This window comes from Notamacropus eugenii, chromosome 2, assembly GCF_028372415.1.
Source record: "Notamacropus eugenii isolate mMacEug1 chromosome 2, mMacEug1.pri_v2, whole genome shotgun sequence".
Taxonomy (NCBI): domain Eukaryota; kingdom Metazoa; phylum Chordata; class Mammalia; order Diprotodontia; family Macropodidae; genus Notamacropus; species Notamacropus eugenii.
In genome coordinates, this window is record NC_092873.1 from 287,960,061 (window position 1) to 287,975,356 (window position 15,296).

Consider the following 15,296-nt stretch of genomic DNA (forward strand, 5'->3'; position numbering starts at 1 on the left):
AGGGAAGAACTTGAGGGATCACTATAATATGTGTGCACCTGACATTTGTCTACATGGTGTCAAGATCGAGGATACCACAGGAATGTTAAACCTGTTTTCTTACTCTCTTTTTTCTGATGTCTCTCTCCTAGAATTCTCCATGGAACAACCCTACAATACCTTATTTCGACAAAATCAGCACAATAAATTCTGGGAAAAGGTTGTTTATCTCCATGGTGATTCCAATGCAGGGTCAAACTATACTTGGTGATGAAAAATTTGTAGAAGTAATGATATTGGTAAAATAATCCAGGGAGTCACAGGGTAGGGGATAGAAGGGGGGTGGCTAGCAGGTGGATCTTAGTACCAAATGATCTGATTCTTTGAAGACACCTCCTTAGATGAAGACTTTAGAACCTAGGAATGACTCAAACAGAGAGAAGAATTAATGGATGAGTCACATCCATTCTCTCAGGAGAATAGTTGACTTGAGCTAAAATACTCATTGATAAATGGTGGTCATTTGATTTATAGCTGGAAAGGTATCACTAGGTGGTACCAGACTATTAGAGGCCTTGCTTGAGTTCTGGGCAAAGAAATTTGAACTTCACATAGTGTGCAATTAGGATTTTTATTTGTAGCAGAGTAACAGCCAGAATCTACACATAAGCAATGTGGTATAGAGATAAAGACTGGATCTATGATTTCATCAGTCTAGGGAACTCCCATATGAAAAAACTCCTTTTACCAATTCTGGTTGGCATAGATATTTGGGAGTAATCTTCATAGAGGGGGTCATTAAAGTTGTAAGAGTGAATGCCTTACCAAGGGATAGAATATGGAGAGAAAAGAGAAGGGGACCAGAGATAGACTTTTGGGGAACACTTGCATTATAGAGTCAAAGAATAGAAACCAGTACAGTTGACACAGAAGGAATGATTAGAGAAGAAAAAAAACCAAGAGTATATGGCATTTCTGAAGTTGTGGGAGGGTAAAAAACACAACAGGAAGAGTAATTAACATGAACAAAACCTAAGAAAATCAAGGAGGATGAGTGATAGAAAAAAAGCCATTCTAAAATTTTTCTTAGAAATCTCTTTGCCTTTGAATGACTATACTTCTTTGTATTACCCAGTCTGTCTTCTCCTCTAAATCAGGGTCCTCAGGGCAGCTACCTATTGATTTCACCCTCAGTCACCCTCAGATACTCAGTCACCCACTGATTTCACTCTCAGTACAGTCGTCTCTTCCACATCACAACTTTCCCCATCTTGGTTTCAGTGTATCATGGGTTGGCATAAGAAACTAAATGGGAATTTTTTGGGAGTTTTCAGAAGCTACAGATGACATGCAAAGACCAGAAGACAACAAAGAAAAAGATTTAGAAACTGGGAAATACAAAAAATATATGTATAATATTGTATAATATCACCCCAAATTTTACAATAAGGTACCCATAAAAGAAAAAAAATTCAGACTTCTTCTCTGGTTCAAAGAGAGAGTCAAAAATTTTATGTGGATTTTCCAGATCATGTTGGGATTGTGTCCCATACTTCCCAAAGCATAGAAGGAATAATCGTGTTAGGCTACACCAATTTCTGATGTCACTCTGGAGGTATGTAAATAAATGTTCATCAACCAAATTTCTCTTCTTGTGCCTCCATCTTATTCAGCTTTTCCTTTTACTTTCTTCCATGCTGTCAATCAACAGGCTCTATACAAAGAATAATTGCTGAGTAGGAGTTAAAAAGGATAATAAACTTAAAAGAATTACTAGCTTGTAACAAAGACTAGGCAATCCATTTGATTTCAGGTCCAAGCCCCTGATAGGGGTTACTTTACAGAACTAGAAAAAAATTGTACCAAAATATCTGGAGCAGCACAAAATTAAAAATCCTAAGGGGAAAAAAAGCAAGAAAGAAGATATCTAGAAGGAGTATATTACAAACTGTATTCCATACAGCAAGAATCATCAAAGTAATGTAGTTAAAATTTAGAAAGTGAATAAACAAAACAGATTAGGTACATGAACATAATAACATAGTGTTCACTAAATCCAAGGACATAGACTACTGGGATAAGGCCTCACCATAGTGACAAAAACTTCTGGGAAAATTAGAAAGACATCTGGGTGAAATTAGGCTTAGAGTAATATCTCACATTGTATACTACAATATTCTTCAAAAGGATACATGACTTAGATTTGGAAGGTTATAATATTAACAAATTAGAAGAAAATGAAAGAAGATGCCTTTCACATCTATGGTTTTCCTCACAAAAGAAATAATTGAGAGTATCACAGAAGATAAAATGGACAATTTTGATTACATAAAATTAAAAGCTATTTGAACAAACAAAAACAAAGTAGTTAGAATTGGGAAGTTACCAGCTGGGAAAATTTTTTTGCAGCAAATTTTTCTGATAAAGTTTTGTTGTTCAAAATGTATATTGCGACTTGATACAAATTTATAAGAACAAAACTTATTCTCCAAGAGATAAATAGTCAAGGATATGAACAGGCAGTTCTCAAGGGAAGAAACTCTGAGTTATCAGCATATGAAAAAATGTTCCAAATCACTGGTAATAAGATAAATAAAAATTAAAATGACTCAGAGTTATTAGATTGGCAAAGTTGACAAAGGAGCAAGGAAGGAAGGAAGGAAAGAAAGAAGGAAAAAGGGGAAAAAAGGAAGGCGGGAAGAAAAAAGAAAAATGGAAGGATGGAAGGAAGGAAAAAGGGAGGGAAGAAACACTTATTAAAGGAAACATTAAGAACTTACTATGTGCCAAGAACTGTTCTATGCACTTTAATGATATTAATATTACTATAAAAATATTGCTGGAATTGCTATGTGAGAACAGACATACTAATGTTTTGATTTTGGAGCTGTAAATTCTTCCAACCATTTTGAAAAGTAATTTAGATTATACCCCCAAAACCATTAAATTGTGCATACTCTTTGGCCTCGTTATACTACTGCTAGGTGTATACCACAAAGAGATCAAAGAGGGAAAGGGCTCATATGTACAAAAATACTTACAACAGTGCTTTTTGTTAAAGCAAAGAACTGGGAACCAAGTGGATGCTCATAATTTGGGAGAAATTATTGCATATGAATACAGTGGAATATTATTTCACTATTAATGATGAAAGGGATTCAGAGAAACCTGGGAAGACTTATATGAACTGAAATACAGTGAAATAGAGCAGAAAATGAGAACTATTTCTATAATGACCACAATATTGTAAAAGAAAAGAACTTTGGAAAACCTAAAAAACTCTTATTAATGCAGCATGGACCAGATAGAGCAATGAGGGCTAGAAGATAGTATAGTTAAGTCGATTCAAGCAGAGCCAAACAGTTCTTAATGGGTCAATGTCAGCTCAAATGAAGCTGTCTAGTGTATCCTTAGAGCATTGCTGTTGACCCTGAACTATCTGAAATTTTTATTGGTGCCATGGATGAAGTCATAGATGAGTCTATGTTAAATATGTAGATGACATGAAATTGGAAGGGATAGTCAATCTTTATGTGATGGAGTCAGGACCCAAAAATATATTGAAAGAATAAAGGAATGGACCACACCTAATGTAGCTGCTCACACGAAGGATTAGGGTTGGAAAGAAGGAGTATCTGGTTTTCTTATTTGGCCAGACAACTCCTACCCCCCAACCCACTCTGCTGTTTGAATAATAAGATGAAATTTAATAGGGATGATTGCAGCATTCTAAGCTTTTATTAAAAAATTAGCTGCATAAATACAGGGTGGAAGAGTCTTGGCCAAAGAGTTCATTGGTAATATGGTGGGGATTAAATTACCATAGAGCTTTCGGTTCCCACAATGAAAGTTCAAAGTAGCTGCTATTCACTGGAAAAAACTCTAGGACGCAGATGCCAGTGGAGTCTTTCACTTGGATGCTAGAATTGTATCAAGTGACAAGAACTGGAAAAATAAAGACAAAAGAGGGGAATGGGGAAATAAAAGAAGGAATGGACAGTGGTATAGAGAGACATCTCATTTCAATGTCTGGAGAATCTTGGATTATTCCTTAGCTGCTGTGAGACAGACATGGCCCAAGTCTCAGGAGATAATTGGAGCAGAGGGCTGAAAAGGAATGTGAGTGATCTCTAAACCTTGTCCTTGTGGAAGAATCCTGGTGACCCTGGGGCCATGTTGAGAGGCATTGACAGATTTTACTCTTCTCTGAGAGGTTAGCAGCAGCTCTTTATTATGGCCACTCAGAGCAGGACTGGAGGAGATGGGAAGAATGACTGTGATTTCCTTACCTCACAAATTTTAACAGGGCAATTTCTTCACCATCTGCTACTAACTTGTGGGATGTAAGTGGTCATGTACAAGACAGAGAATAATTCTATGATTTGATTCCCTCTTACTATTTATTTTTCCTTAATGACTTAATTAACTACTTTTTGCTAATGAATTTATGACTTCTGTATGGCCTGGTAATAAAGAGTGTTGTGGTTGGTGTAGGGGCTTGGTATGTGATTTGCATAATTAATTATTTCAGGCAGACACATTGAACCCAGATAGCGAAGATGTTCTTGAACTCAAAATGAATCAATAGGGTAACATGGTAGTCAAAAGGCAGTTATCTTATGCTTCTAAAACAGTGAATAAGGGAAGTCCATAGCTCTGTGATTCTGGACCCTGGTCAGATCACTTTGGGAGCATTGTTTGGGGCACTAAATTTAAGGAAGAGCATTGATTATCTGGAGCTATCTGGAGGAGAGCAAATAGAATAATTAGAAGATTAGACATCAGGCCATCAATGGATTGATTGAAGAAATAAGGAATTTTTACTCTGGTGAAGAGAAGACTTTGGTTGGATGTGATAATGATCCTTAAATATATGAAAAACCATCTTGTACACATGGAATTTGGCTTGTTATGTTCATTTCATAAGGCAGAATGAGGGGCTGTGGATAGACATTGTAGAGAGGCAAGTCTTGGCTTGATGTGAATGTATCGCCATCTTTTCCATGCTTCTTGGAAGTGTCACAAAGGTGATAAGGACACTGGAGATGAAAGCCTCCTGGTTGAGTAGAGATCCCCTAGGCTTTTTCTCTTCTTTATGTCCTGGGGAATTTTGCTTTGACTTTTGGATTGGCAGAAGGATTTGTTGTGGGATCAGAAGTGAGCCCAGCCCATTCTTGGGGCTTTTGAGAAGAGGAACTGGAATAACTGAGAGAGGCAGAAGTAGCAAACATGGGGTTACCACAAAAACAGCAGAGGGGCTGCAGCCATGAGGTCACTAACACTGGATGCCATCCAGATGAGTCATTGCCAGCTCCTGTTCAGGCAGTAGATGAAAGCTGGTGATTCCTCAGTCTCTCCTCTTCTTTTCCTTTCCTTTCCCAACGTGTCAAGTCTGTGTTTCTGAATGAGATTCTTCCTTGGAGGGATGTGGAAAGTGCAATAGACAGGCATTATTGAGGTCAGGAAGACAAGGGTTCAAATTTTGCCTCAGATATTTATTGGCTAGGTGACCCTGAATAAATCCCAGCTTCTCTGGAATTCACTTTCTTCATCTGTAAAATGATGAGGTCGAATTCTGTGGCCTCTAAGGTACTTTTCTGCTCTTAATCTATGGTTTATTTACCCTTCTGTGAGTAAATATTTAATTTGTCTCTTAAACTGGCAATTGAGACAAAGTTGTTAACCACCCATGTTGTTAAACTGTACATTATGATTCTAGTGGTGAAGCATTTGCCCCATCAAATATATAGATTAAAAAACTTCAGCATTATGCCAGTGCATGATCTCTGTCTGGGAGTTTGGACTAAAGAAGACAGCTATCTATTCAATCTTACAACTTCCCAGGATAGAGATAATACATTTGTTGGGGTCTGTCTAGGCAAGTGAGTCAGCAGAGGTTGTTGGTGAGGGGTTAGGTTGATATTGAGGTAGGCATCCATTGTCTCCTCAGGCTTGAAGGATATTTTTCTTATTGTTAAGTCATTTTCTATCATGTCTGACTCTTTATGACCCCATTTCAGGTTTTCTTGACAAAGATACTGGAGCAGTTCATCATTTCCTTCTCCAACTCATTTTTCAGATGAAGAAACTGAGGCAAATAAGGCTAATGACTTGCCCAGGGTCACCCAGCTAGTAGGTGACTGAGGTCAGATTTGAACTTAGGAAGAGGAGTCTTTCTAACTCCAGGCCTGGCACTCTCTCCACTGTGCCAACCACTGTGCTGACTGGTTAGAGACAAAGTAATAAATACTCTGAGGAAGCAGTCTGACCCACAAAAATGTGGGAAGTGAGAAGTAATGGGAACCTATGGATCTACCTGCTTACACAACAACACATTATCAGAAGGGCAACACCACTGTTACAAGAGGAAAAATTATCTTAACATCTTGAGGTGACTGAAAGTGGAATATGCAGCCTTGGGAAAACATGAGTTCTTCCTCATTAAGCAAATCTTGGAAGATCACTTGCCAGTGGTGTTATAGAAAATATTCTTAGTCAAGTATAGGTTGATTAGATGGCTCCTGAAGGCTATCCCAATTCTAAGATTCTATGATACATTATTTGAGTCCAGAAAAAATACAGGATATAAGATATTTTAGTACTTCAAAAGATATGTGATTTCATCTAGTTGGGGTATTTTCTCCCCTGATTATAGATATAACAATCTCTCCATACCTTAGCAGATGTTTTTGTGAGTCATTGTGGCCAAAAAAGTGACCTCATGACCAATGTTTCATTTTTAGTTTCTCCATTCTAGGGTGTTTGGGTGACAAATAAGCTGATGCCAGACTTTTACTGGCCTACCATCCCAGTTTTGGTAGGACTCATCAGACTTTTGCTGTGCTGGCATAGACCTTAAGAACCCATGGTCGTAGAGAACTGGCCTCTGATTTAGGAAGACCCAGATTCAAATTCCACCTATTTTACACATTGTCTGTGATACCCTAGAGAAGTCACTAGACATGGCCCCAGGTTTATAAACCACTAGATTCTTAGACCACAAGTTGAAGATCTATGTCGGTGAAGAAAATTTTCTCACCTAGGAGATCCTTGTACCAATCAAATTACAGGTCCAGTCCAAAAAAACAAAAGCTGCATGGTCTCATGGCCATCTGCATACCAGGGTAAAGCATTAGAGTAGGATTTATATGGAAGCAAACCCACAAAAATAAATTGTATTCTCATGTACCAGTATGAAACAGCTGGAAGCTATAATCATGATGCAACCCAAAATATTAAAGATGTCAATATTAACCTACCAAGAGATGCAGGAGGCCTTTATGAGGAGGGCCACAACATTTTAATGAAAGTCATAAAGGAAGAGCTAAATAAATGGAGAGAATTTTCTTGCTTATTCTTATGGTTATGAAGATTAACTACAGTACACAGGATGATACTTCCCAAGCTAATTTATAGATTAAATGCACTGCCAGTTAAAATTGCAATTGGGTATTTGATATAATTAGATGAAATGATAATAAAATGTACATGGCAGACAAGTAGGAGAGAATATCAGAGTGCACGGACACAAACACATATACCTACATGAACACACATGTATTTTAGGATCGTAGGACCCACTAAATGGTGCAGTAGATAGGGCACTAGAAGACCTGAGTTCAAATCCAGACTCAAATCCAGGTACTTACTAGCTATGTGACTCTGGGGAAATCAATTTACTGCTGTCTGCATCAGTTTCCTCAACTGTAAAATGGAGATTTGAGGCAGTTAGGTACTGAGGTGGATAGAGTGCTGGGCCTGGAGTTAGGAAGTTTATCTTTGTGAGTTCAAATCTAGCTTCAGATACTAACTAGCTGTGTGATCCTGGGCAAGTCACTTAACTGTGTTTGCCTTAGTTCCTCACCTGTAAAATGAGCTGGAGAAGGAAATGGCAAACCACTCCAGTATCTTTGCTAAGAAAACCCCAAATGGGGTCACGAAGAATCAGACATGACTGAAAAATAACTAAACAGCAGCAATAACGTGCCAGGCTCTGTGCTGTGTTTTTATAAATATTATCTTATTTGATGGATTTTTTCTTTTTCTTTCTTTTCCACTTAATAGTATTTTATTTTTTCTAATTACATGTAAAGATAGTTTTCAGCATTCATTTTTATAAGTTTTTGAGTTCCAATTTTTTCTCCGTTCCTCTCCTCCCCACTTGCCCCTCCCCAAGATGATATGCCATCTGATATAGGCTATACATGTAAATCATGTTAAATGTATTTCTACATTAGTCATGTTGTGAAAGAACAATCAGGATAAAAGGGAAAATCCACGAGAAAGAAAAAACAAACGAAAAAGAGCAAATAATTTGCTTTGATCTGCATTCAGACTCCATGTTTCTTTCTCTGGATGTGGATGGCATTTTCCATTATTTGATGATTTTCACAACAATACTGGAAGCTAGCTGCTAATCTGACTCCCATTTTAGAGTTGAGGAACACTGAGGCTTAGCACAGTGCTTGGTCCCTTCTTCCTTCTCAGCTCTAGAACTGGAAAGGACGTCAGAGGCTCACTGCAAGCCGCTTTATTGTCAGAGTGACTTTGGTGAGTGTAGTGTGGCAGAGGAGAGAGTGTGTGCTGAGGTCTGTAACAATGAGCTAAACCCCAGTCGCTCCCTGGAACCGGTATGAGAGAGATGATGTGTGGGGGCTGGGTAGTACATTGGGTCATAGTGTCCCAGTTCTCCCATTACTGAAGTATGTCAGTGTACCACGGTGCCGTGGAAGTTTAGGCTTAGTCTTATGGGGTAGACTTAGAATGCCCAGGTGGGTGATGATTCTTCCTTTGGAAGAGAGGTCATGGGATATGTAAATGACTCATGATGGTGCCCTTCGTTAGAGACAGAAAACTTCCTGACAATGGTCTGGGGGGAAGGGGTTGGGATTCCAGGCCTGCCCCAGGAAAGCTCACTCTCTCCTGTGTGTCGTTTCCAGAGCCCTGTTTTACCCTTGTGCTGCAAACAAAGGGACATAAGGAAATTCCTGGGACTGGGGCAGGAGAAACCAGATTAGATCAGTCAAATGTAGTCTTTCACAAGAGGGTATCCATTGCAGGCAGCTGAAGTGAGGCGGGGAAGGGGATAAGGATGGCCAGTTCCTCCACATTCCCCACAAGGTATTTATTTAATTTTTTTTTTAATCTCAGCCCTGCAACCACCTGTGTAGGCACCTACAATGGCAAAACAGAAATAAAAATCCGACAAGCAAACCGGAAGACAATCTTGCATCCTGCTGTTCGTTCCTTAAGCTTGCATTTCTCTAGTTTTCCTGGAAATGTGGGGTTCATGAAGGGGCTCTACCAAAGTTTTGACCATTACTGTGGCCCCACTACTTCTCCACATGTCTGAAGGGTGGGGGTAAATACAATCACCCTCCTGCTCTTGGTGTTCTCTCTCTCTTTCTCCCTCCACCTCTCCCTCTCTCTGCCTCTTTCCCTTCCCCCTCCCTCCTTCACTTCTCTCTGTCTCCCTCCACCTCTCTCTCTCCCTCCACCTCTGTCTCTCCCCCCACCTCTCTCTCTCTCTCTTACTCTCTCTCCTTCTCCCTCTCTCTCTCTCTGTCTCTATGTCTCTGTGTCTCTGTCTCGCTCTCTCTCTCCTTCCAGATCACCTTTAAGTCCCACCCCTAGTCTCAAACTTGGAGATATTTCCTTGTCCAAGGAGATGAGTTTTTATTGAGTTTTTACTCCAAATCCCCAAAATCTATTTAGGTCCAGGCCATTCTTCCCCACCTACAGGAGATATTAACACCAGACTAAAAGCAAATTGGTGCTTCTTTAAATGTTAGCACCCTGAGACAAAACTCCAATGACTCCCCCCTAGTTCTAGTTCTAGTTCTAGTAAGGTTCCATTCTTTCTTATCTGCCCATATCTGAATCATGGATTTTTGAGCTCCCCCCTTTTCTGTATTAGGAGAGCACTCAGAAGGAACAAGACAACCTAGGGCATGGAATGTACCTGGTGTGACAGGTGCTACTTCCTACCCATTAAATGAGTAAAAATAAAGATTGCTGGGGGGAGGCAAGTCCACTTGTACAATGTGGGTGGCTATGCAAATTAATTAAATCCTTCTAGAAGACAATCTGTCAATAAGCAATAAGAGCCTTTTCTCTGGTGATACAGCCCAGGGAAATAATGAAAAGGGAATATTGAATTTGTACAAAGATGCTTATAGCTGTGTTACTTATAAAAATGAACAAAAGTGGGAACAAAACGGCACCAATACCCAATGGATGGGTGATGCCTTGCCACACTCTGGTCTCTTTCTGTAGTGGGGCAGAATCTTGGGATGCTAGAGACAGAAGAGTCTTTAAGTCTTGTCTATCCCCTCATTTTGCCTGTGATGAAAATAAGGACCATGGAGATGAAATGACTTGTCCAAAGTTATTCCTTGCTCTTTGTTTTTCTGTTATACCACTCCTTCCTCATCTGTTAACTTTATAATTCCTTTATATATGTAACATTCCATAGATGAGTCTAAGGCTGCAAACCTCACTTGGGCAAATATTTTGAAGGATTGTTAGGCCTCTTGGGAACTGTAGTTTTCTTCTCCTCTCCTCCCAGTCCCCCACAATGTTCCCCTTAGTCTAGGAGAAGATAGAGGAATTATCTGAAATTGAATTGAGTCTGTGAAAAAGGAAAAGAACAGAGGTAGGTAGAGAGAGGGGGCATGGAGGTGTGGGATTCTCATCTCTGGCCAGGAGACTGTTCAGCAGTGGTAGCCAGATCTCCATCTTCTGGTCAGAGAGGATGCAAAAGCAGATGAGGGCTCTTCCACAGAAGCCGGGTCAAGCCAGGGCAGCAACTGACATGAGGTTTCTCTTTGCAGGCTCATGGGAGAAGGGGAGACAATGGGAGCGGCAAGAGAGATGTACACTGCTAGACTGCTCTGATCGATGGCAGCTAAATTCAGATGCCTTTTGGGTGAAGTAGAGGCTGAACTCTCCTTTCTATCCTTTTCCTACTTCAGCTGGATAAGGCTGGTATCTGTTTCTAATTGGGTTCCTTTACTCTGCTATTAAGATAAAAAAATGATTTGGTTTTATTTCTTATTAGCATCTACGGTCAATCCAAACAGGTATGGGAACATTCGTTAGTGGTGTGACTGTATGGTGGGATAGTTCTGGTAATCCGAGAAACCATCTAGACAGCCTTCGAGTTTGGGACTGGGGTCCCAATCCCTGACTGAGGGTTGAGAATCTTTCTATAACTTGGAGTATATTTAACAAGTCATTTTTAAAAGCAGAATTTATTATTTAACAATAAAAACAAACAGAACACCCCCCAAACATCTCAGGAGAGGACCTGAAACAGGATTTAGTTCTTGTTTGACCTGTAGCAGATCTTTCTCATTTCTTTTGATTGTAATTCAGGGAGGATAGATTTTCCAAACCCTGTCGTTTTGGGAAGGGAGGGGACAATGAGATGAACTTTCAGTAAAAGCTTTCGACCCCGACCTCCTTTCTAAACATTGCTGTACAGCGCCACCTTGTGATAGATGCACACACAGATATGTGTGTATGTGTGTGTGTATGTGTGTATATCTACATCTATCTCACACAGAGAGGTTATACAGACATACATGTATGTTTGTGTATATATCTATGTATCTATATATACAGATTATACTCAGGTTTTATATATGTGCATATATCTGTAAGTATGTATATGTGGGTATATATACATACATACACACACACACATATATATAAACATACATGCAGGTTATACTCAGGTTTTATACATATACATATACGTATATGCACACAGAGTATTTTGAAATTTGGTGTGTTTTAAACAAAACTATTAAATTTATTTAAGCTATCAAACCTTAAAATTGAACTAAGACTTTTGGGACACCCTGTGTGTACATCTTGCCTTCCCTGGGAGACTATAAACTTCTCGAGGTCAGGGAATTTTTTGCTTTTGTCTGTGTTCCCAACCCTGGGAGGTAAGCACTATGATTATATCCATTTTATAGACGAGGAAATTGAGGTTGACAGAGGTTAAATGACTTGCCCAGGGGTCACACAATTAGTAAATGTCAGAGGCTGGATTTGAACTCAGGTCTTTCTGACTCCAAGTCCAACCCTTTTACTTGCTATGTCACCTAGCTAGATGCTTAAGGAATGCTTGTGGATTGATGGATTGATATCATACTGTCTACCTACCAGTCATTAGGAAGACTGTGCAGATATATGGAAAAAGTCTATGCAAAAAAGCAAAAAGGGAAAAAAAATGTAGAATTAGGAGTCCCCCATGTGCCTAGAAAACAACTCTCTAAAATGATATATGTGCCTGATTGCGTAAGCATAGGGACTGTGAGAAGTTATGGTATTAATTTCTTGTAAGTTTCTGTTTATGTATTTTGATCCTTAGATCTGTGATCTCATTGATTTGCTCTCTGCAGCAGGACTCTCCTCACAGGCACTTTCTCATCCTTTCTGATGCCTGTTCACATCCTTCTGTAAATCCTCCACCGGGCATCTATTCATCGAGACAGCAAGTTAAGTCAATGAACATGTATTAAGTGCCTACTATGTGTCAGGCAGTCTGCTAAATGCTGGGCATATAAAGAAAGACAAAAAATTAGTCTCTGCTGTCAGGGGACTCACAGTGTAAGGGCAGAAACTCCACATAAATAAATACATATAAAAAAGATTTGTACAAAATAAATTAGAGATACTAAGCTCTGCTGGAGCACACCAGCATGAAGGGGAATTGGGAAAGACTTCTTGCAGAAGCTGGAGTTTTAGCTGAGACCTAAGGAAGCCAAGAGGTGCAGGAGGTAAAAGAGTGCTCCAGGAGTGGGGGAATGAATGGGGAAAATGCCCAGAGTGAAGGAATGGAATGTGTTGTTCAAGGAACAGCCTGGAGGCCAGCGTCATTGGATCAGAGAGTATGCGAAAGGGAATAGTATCTAAGAAAATCGGAAAGTAGGAAAAGGATGGTTTATAAAGGGCTTTAAAAGCTAAACAGAGGATTTTATATTTAATCCTGGAGTTAATAGGGAGCTTCTGCTATTTACTGAATACAGTGTTAATAAGGTCAGACTTGTGTTTTCGTTAAGGTGAACTTGGCAGCTGAGTGAAGGATGATGGCCTGGCATGGGGAGAGACTTGAGGCAGACAGACCTATTAGCAACTACTACGATTATGTCAGGGTAAGGCGATAAGGGTCTGCACTAGGCTGCTGGCAGAGAGAAGGGATGTTTTCAAGGAGAGTAAGGAGTCAAGGATGGCATATAGGTTGCGAGCCTGGGTGACTGGGAGGATGGTGGTACCCCGCAGGAGTCACTGGAAAGTTTGGAAGAAGAAAAGGTTTTTGGGGAAAGATAACAAATTACATTTTTGACATGTTGATGTTAACTATGAGACACAGGCAGTTGGGAGTCAGGGCTGAATAAATAGATCTAAGAATCATTAGTATAGACATACGCGTTTATCGAGGAGCTTATGAGATCGTCAAGAACAGTAAAGGGGTAAAAGAGAAAGAGCTATGGGGAACTCTCATATACTGGGGGCATTTCTCTAGATCTTTTGACATCGTGTGGATGCCTTTGTAACTTACCCTCCAGCCTACCAATGACCCTGATAAAATGGGATGCTGAGAATTGAACATAATGCTCTGATGTGCTCTGACCAGGGCAGAGGAGTGAAGAACCATCACCTCTTGATTCCTGGGAGTTATGCTTCTCTTAATGCTGCCTGGGATGACCTTAGCTTTTTTGGGCTAACACCTCCTCTTATTTATTATTATTAATAATTAATTATTATTAATTCATAATGAATTTATAGTACAAGAAATTCATAGATCTTTGAAGTCTCAATCAGTTTTTTTTTTTTGATAGCACTTTCTCCTCTCAAATGCTCCAATGTAATGATGTTGTGTTTGTTGGTTTTGTTTTAATCCATCTACTGGATTGTAAGCTCTTTAAGGATAAGTTGCTATCTCCCAAATTTTGCTTATGAGGGGGCTTAATACACGTTTATATTTTGAATAAATGGAATTGAAAAATACACAAGAACCCTCCATAGGGTCACAGCAAATTTTCTGTATTGTTCATTCTTGTGACCTTTTAATGACTTGACATGTGCTGAGCTCTTTTGCTCTTCTGGCTGGTAGTTTTTGTTTGTTGACCATAGTGGCTTTTAATATTCTGCACTAAAACCACCTTTGCTCTTGTTGACCCACTTGTAAGACAGGAAGAATAAATGGCATGTATGTAGTTTTTCCAGATTGGCTAGAATTCTCCACCCCAGCTGGGAAACTCAAATGACATAGGGGAAAGAGTATGAACCTGAGAAGTAGGAGGCTAGGTGAAGTTAGGAACTGGACCTGCCATAGCTTAGGGCTGAGAGTCTCCATTTTTGGGGTGTTAGCTGTGAAGTGCACAGTCATGAGTAATGGGTAGGAGTTGTGAAATACTGAATTGAACCTTGAAGTCAGGAAAAATTCTAACCGTTACAACAATTCATCAAGTGGAATGGGCTGCCTCCAGAGGCAATAGATTCCTCTTTATTTAAGATCTCTTAAACGTAATTAAATTTTGTTTTATTTTCAAATGAAGATCTACTTTCTCTCCCTTCCTCCTTCCTACCCCAAAATGAGAAAACAAGAAAGCAAAACTCCTGTTACAAATGTTTTAAGTTAAGCAAACAAATCCCCATTTTGGTCATGTCTAGAAAAATGTCTCAGCCTACCATCTGAGCCCATCACCTCTCTGACAGGAAGTGGGTAGCATGTTTTATTATGAGTGTTCTGGAACTGTGGTTGGTTATTGTGATGATCAGAATTCTCAAGTCTTTCAAAGTTGTGTTTGTCTTTACAATATTGTTAGTATTATAGAAATCATTCTCCTGGTTTTCTCACTTCACACCATATCAGTTCTTACAAGTCTTCCCGAGTTTTTCTGAGATCATCGCCTTCATAGTTTCTTACAGCACAATAGTATTCCATCGCATTCATATACCATAACTTATTCAGTCACTCTCCCAATTTGTGGGCATCCCTCAATTTCTAATTCTTTGCCACCACAAAAAGAGTTGCTATAAAAATCTTTGTGGATGTGGGTCCTTTTCCTCTTTCTTAGATCTCTTTGGGGTAGAGACTTAGTAGTGGTATTGATAGGTCAAAGGGGATATATATATATATATATATATATATGATTTTATAGCTTTGGGGGCATAGTTCCAAATTGCTTTCCACAGTGCTTTGACTAATTTACATCTCCACCAACAGTGCATTATAAGGTACCTGTTTTCCTACAGTCCCTACAATGTTTATCATTTTCTTTTTCTTTTTTGCCAACTTT